At 59.1% G+C, this 5,943-nt stretch overlaps 1 protein-coding gene across 1 annotated transcript in view; it reads right to left on the bottom strand.

Annotated features, from left to right (window-relative positions):
* Positions 1 to 5,943, bottom strand: part of LOC122123821 (lipopolysaccharide-induced tumor necrosis factor-alpha factor homolog) — a 55,408-nt gene that overhangs the window by 36,244 nt on the left and 13,221 nt on the right. The window lies entirely within an intron of this gene.

Genomic DNA, 5,943 nt, shown 5'->3' with positions numbered 1-5,943 from the left:
CCAACAGGAAAGCCTCTGCCACACAGGGTCAATTCCTCCTAAAATGACGAAAGCCAGGAAGAAAGGAGAAGTGAGTCAGGACCTGACTCATTTCTAAACCTATTTAGCATTTCCCCCACTCCCCCATCATAAGCAGGTTGTGCAACCAAAAACCTCCTTCCTTCTTGGAGCCCCATGTGCTCCAGGTTCCAGGAAGCGCCATCCCTTGAGCCTCCCTGGCCCAGTGCCAGTGGTGACAAGGCCCTTTTGAGACAGGGTTTCAGGGTGTATAGAATTCAAGGTCCTCCTGTCTCTGCTTCCTGAGTGCTGGGACTACAAGTGTGAACCACCAAGCCCTACCCAGTGTGTGCTGTGTAACCTGGGAATTCAGCACACAGATGTGGAGAATGTAACAGAACGGTTCTGCAGGCAGCAGCCTCAAAGTAGGTGCAATGCAGGTGGCTGTTGAGAAGGAGATAAAGCCAGGTGCTGGTAGCTCAGGCCTGTCATCCTAGCTACTCAGGAGGCTGAGATCTGAGGATCATGGTTGGAAGCCAACCTGGATAGGTAAGTCACGAGACTCTTATCTCCAATTAACCATCAAAAAGCCAGAAGTAGAGGTGTGGCTTAAGTGGTAGAGTGCAAAAAAGCTCAGGGACAAGGCCCAGGCCCTGAGTTCAGGCCCCAGCACCAAAAAAGAAAAGACAAAAGAAAAGAAAAGGAGGTGGACAGGACTGGAAGCATTACTCAGGTGGTAGAGCGTCTGCCAAGCAAATGCACATTCCCACCAAATTAAAAAAAAAAAAGGATAAGGACAGCCAGGTGCAGTAGTACTCATTTGTAGTCCCAGCACTTGGGAGCCAGATGCAGGAAATGAAATGAGACCTAAAACCCACCACCCTGGGCTAGTAGCTGCAGAAAGAAATATTAAAACAACAACAAGAAGAAAGGTGGGTGAGGCAGCTCATGCCTATGATCCTAGCTACTGAGGAGGCTGAGATCTGAAAACAAAACAAAACAAAAACCAGCTCCTGGAGGAGAGGAGGCAGCGGGGACAGAGACTGGGCTCTCCACAGTTCTGCACGTTGGATCTTGAGCAGGCAGCAGGCAAGGAGACTGTTTTAGAACAAATAAACACCTGGGCCTGGAGCGGAGCGAGGGCTTTGCATCCCATCACCAGGCCAGACCTCCAAGGAGGCCCCAGCCCCCCAGCCTTCCTCCTGCCCCTCCTTCAGGCCTCCGCTGGCAATGGGGAAAGAGTAGGCCCGGGGGCCCCCCATTCTTCCTCACCCCTGGGCTCCTTGGAGAAGTGCCCCCACATCCCCAGGCCCTGAGCCCCCCGGGCCGGGCTGCACTGCCAGCTGCCCCCTCCTGTCCTATGCCAGGAATGGGTCACCAGACAGCACACAGGGCTCAGGCCTCAGTGGCTCAGCTAGGGTGCCCCCTCCCCTCCCCACAAGCCTGTCCCTGGAGGAGTGGGAATCCCCTGTATCCTGAGGCCTTAGGGGAATCCCCTCCACTGTCACAGCTGCTCCCCAGCTTTGCCTTGGGGCCCAACTTGTGTCTCCATGGCTCAGAGGAAGGGTCCCCTGAGAGGTGAGAGGTGAGAAAGGGAGGCAGCGGGAAGGACAGCCTCTCATGGAGGCCTGGGAAGGAAGGCTGGGGCCAACAGGGCTCCCCAGAAGGGCAGCTCAGAGGGGTGATGGGAGCAGAGCTGGTTCTCCCAAGCAGCTGTGTGACCAGGAGCTGTGCGGAAGCCGCTGTGGGCTCAATGTCCCGCCCCTGCCACGAAACAGCCCCTGCCCATTGGTTAATATAAAGATGACTAGTAATTATCACTGCCAGTAGTATTTTACTAATTAGAGCTGATTTTCTGGGTTGTTTTTGTTATGCTGAGGAACCTAAGCAGCTCCATTTCACTTAAGACCCCCATCTCAGTTCTGCAACTTAACCCTCGACCCACTTCAGCCCCAATGCCTGGAATTACGATATCTGAAATTCCAGAACAGCCCCTTCTAGAGTCTGATGACCATTATCTAAAGCAGACATCCTGCAGTTTAGCACCTATCCTCTTGAGATGCCCCTGTGGTGCAAGCCTACCAGTTTAAAGTACATCAGCCCCCTTGATCTAACCAACAACTTGTTTCTGGTCCTTTCCTGCTTTGTAGTGCGCCAGTCATACTATAGAGTTGTTTTAGGATTTTCCTGAGGTTTGTAGTCATCTGTTACAAGAAGTTACAATGTATGCAAAGCCCCTGCCTTCCCTAAAAAAGTGTATAAAAAGTGCTGTAACCCTGGACAGCGGCGTCACGGGCTGCTGCCATGTACGCGGCAGACCAAGCTCGAGCTTGCAATAAAGACTCTGTTGCTTTTACATTGGTGATAGTCTCTGGTGGTCTTTTGGGCAAAGATTTCTGAATTTGGCTTTACAATGCTAAGAAGGCCTGAACTCAGGACGCCAAGCATGCTTGGGCCCTACTCCTAGACCTTGTGCGTGTGTATGTGTGCGTGTGTTGGTACTGGGGCTTGAACGCAGGGCCTCATATTCTTGCTTAGTTTTTTGGCTCAAGGTGGTGCTCTATCACTTGAACCACACCTCTACTTCTAGCTTTTTGCTGGTTAATTGGAGATGAGACTCTCTTGGATTTGTCTGCCCTGGCTAGCTTTGATCTCCGCCTCCTGAGTAGCTGGGACTACAGGCATGAGCTGCCGACATGGGCCTCAGTTATTTTTAAAGAAGACTTGGGCCTCGCCATCCTGGGGCTGTCTACTCTTTCCACACTTTTCCTGGTGGCTCTGGGGGCCTCAGGAGAGAGCAGGAGGTGACCTCAGAAATAGTCCAAGGCCAGCAAGAAGGGGGAGGTTGGGGTGGGGGAGGAGGTCCCACAAAGAAGCAAGTGTGGGAGCAGGAGCCAGTGGCACACAATAGCCCCTCAGAGCCCTGACCTCCCCCGCCTGGCCTGAGAGACTCGAGTGTCCCAGCCCACCCCCCCAGCAGAGTGATCCTCATTAAGTTTCTAAAATTATGCCTGGGGGGGCGGGGGGGGGGTCAGCGGCAGGAGGTCTCCACCCCGGCTCTCTGGGCAGCAGGCGGTGGCTGCAGCATCCTGCCCTCCAGCAGAATCAAAACCCCCTCTGTGCCCGCTGTGGGCCAGCCTGGCGCAGCTGTCCTCACGGAGGGAGACGCGCGAGCGGGGAGGTCCAGCTGTGGGGCAGGTTCTGCTGCCTGCACTGTCTGAGGCCTGGCTACCCCACCCCAGGCTGCTGGTCCTGCAGCTACTTCGGTGCGGCGCACCCGCCCTGGCTTTCGGTGGCTCCCTGCTCCCACTGGTACAAGGTTGCCATCACCCCCTCTCCTGGGCCCCCTTTGCTCCCCAAGAGGCTCTGCAGTCCCACCTGGATGGGTGGGCAGCCTCCCTGGGAGCGTGGAAACAGGTGTCAAAGCCACCCCCACCCCCCCCACCCAGAGTCCCTCTTGCGCAAGGCCAGCCCATGTGGCCGGGACATCCGGTCCCGTCAGATGACTTCCCACACAGTGCCACCCTGACTCACGCCTCGCTCTGCTTCTGCAGAAGTGGGGGAAGGGGCTTGGGGGGCCCTCCAGGGTGTCAGGTAAGGGTAGGGTAGCCCTTGGGCCGTTGCCATGGGAACAGCTGCTGTACCTTGGGGGTCTGCCCCCTGTCACCCCAAAGTCCTGATCTCCCAAGATGCTGTTTGTGACTGTCATTGTGGTTTCTGGGCTCTGGTCACCCTACATCCACAGGGACCCCCCCCCCGCCCCTGGGTCACCAGCACTGAGGGCGGGTCCAGGTGGCCCTGCTGGCAGGCCATACAGTTCTGGGGGGGGGGGGAGGCAGGCAGGGAGGGCTTCCTGGAGGAAGTGGCACAGGAGGAGGAAGGGAAATGCAAGGGAGAAGAGCAGGAAAGGTGCCGCGGTGAGGGGCAGTGACGTGCAATGCGCCCCTCAGCGGTGCAGAGAGGGGTGCGCAGAGGGGTGGCTGGGAAAATACTACACGGACATAGAGGAGCCAGGAAATGACTGTGCGTTCAGAGCTGGCCAGGCGCTGCCACGGGCAGAGGGAAGACCCACGCAAGCCGCTGCCCCGGTCTCAAATAATCTGGAAAGATCTCAAGATCTTAATCACCTTATCACAGACTGCAGCCCACTAAGGCCTGAGCACACTGGATGTAAGATAAGCTCTTAAATGTCTTCCAGGAAGAGCCTCTGGCCTTCCACCACTAAACCTCCAGTCTGAAGGCTGCATCTATCTCCTGGACTGGCAGGAAGCAGGGCGAGGTCCTCCCTGCCTGTAATCCCAGCTATTTGGGAGGCAGAGGTAGGAGGATCGAAATCCAAGGCCGGCCCACACAAAAGCACGAGACCCTATCTGAAAAATAGTTAGAGCGGAAAGGACTGGGGCAGGTGGTAGAGAACCTGCCTCCCAAGCTTGAGGCCCTGAGTTCCGATACCAGCACTGCTCACCTAGCTCCTGGTCCCCTCCCTGCCCCTGCCAATCTCCCTTGCTCCTCTCCTGAGGCCTTCCAGGGCTCCTGACCCTCACAAGGACCTCATCCAGAGGCCAGGCGCAGCCCTGCCGGGGGGTGACGGGATTCCAGACCAGCTGTTCCAGCTGCAGCCAGGGGTTGTGGGAGGGCTGGGGAGAATTCTGACCATTTCTGGTGAAATCGCCCCAAGTTTTAAATTGCCAGCTCAAATTAAACAAGATAAAATGAAATAAAACAGAGCAACCCGAACAGTCCAGTCCAGGCTGTCGGGGGATTGGGGGGGGGGGAGGCTGTGGGGCCCACCTGTCAGCCCAGGAGGGGACCAGCCTGGGGAAAGGGCTGCTCAGAGGCCCAGCTGGAAACATCTGGAAGGCCCAGTGAGGGGCCCCCAGGGCCTCAGGAGACTCAGAGAATAGGCAGCTAGAGAGCTTGCTCCCCACTCAGACCCAGGCCACCCAAGGAGGGGTAGGGGAGGAGGGGGCAGAGGAGGAGGAGGGGGCAGGGGAGGGGAGGGCAGAGGAGGAGGGAAGGGGCAGGGAAGGAGGAGGGGCAGGGGAGGAGAGGGCAAAGGAGGAGGGGGCAGGGGAGGAGAGGGCAAAGGAGGATGGCACAGGATAGGAGGGGGCAGGGGAGGAGGAGGGGGCAGGAGAGAAGGGAGGGCAAGGGGGAGAGGGCAAAGGAGGAGGTGGCAGGGGAGGAGGGGGCAGGAGAGGAGGGGCAGGAGAAAAGGAGGTAGGGGAGGAGGGCACAGGAGAGGAGGGGGCAAAGGAAGAGGGGGTAGGGGAGGAGGGGACAGGGGAGGAGGAGGGGGCAGGGGAGGAGGGGGCAGGGGAGGAGGGGGTAGGGGAGGAGGGGGCAGAGGAGGAGGAGGGCACAGGGGAGGAGGGGGCAGGGGAGGAGGGGGTAGGGGAGGAGGGGGCAGGGGAGGAGGAGGGGGCAGGGGAGGAGGGGGCAGGGGAGGAGGAGGGCACAGGGGAGGAGGGGGCAGGGGAGGAGGGGGCAGGGGAGGAGGGGGCAGGGGAGGAGGGGGCAGGGGAGGAGGGCACAGGGGAGGAGGGGGCAGGGGAGGAGGAGGGCACAGGGGAGGAGGGGGCAGGGGAGGAGGGGGTAGGGGAGGAGGGGGCAGAGGAGGAGGAGGGCACAGGGGAGGAGGGGGCAGGGGAGGAGGAGGGGGGTAGGGGAGGAGGAGGCAGAGGAGGAGGGGGTAGGGGAGCCAGGGGCAGGGGGGCAGGGGAGCAGGGGCAGGGCTGGGCCCTGCCCCGCCCTAGTGAACCTCCTTCTAGTTCCGCACAGATGGGGCCGGCTCCCCCCTCTCTGGGCAGGGCAGAGGGGGGTCCCCAGGTAGCCTTGCCTCATTTCCCGTGGTTGTTGGAAGCCATGGCCTTCCGTGTTTCTGGCCTGTTTAAGGAGACAGGGGCGCATGCAGGCGTGGAGGCTCGCTACTCAGGAGGCCGAGCT

Source organism: Dipodomys spectabilis, unplaced genomic scaffold (assembly GCF_019054845.1).
Source record: "Dipodomys spectabilis isolate Male_0828 unplaced genomic scaffold, ASM1905484v1 ptg000231l, whole genome shotgun sequence".
NCBI classification, from domain to species: domain Eukaryota; kingdom Metazoa; phylum Chordata; class Mammalia; order Rodentia; family Heteromyidae; genus Dipodomys; species Dipodomys spectabilis.
This window is presented reverse-complemented; position numbering and strand designations above follow the sequence as displayed.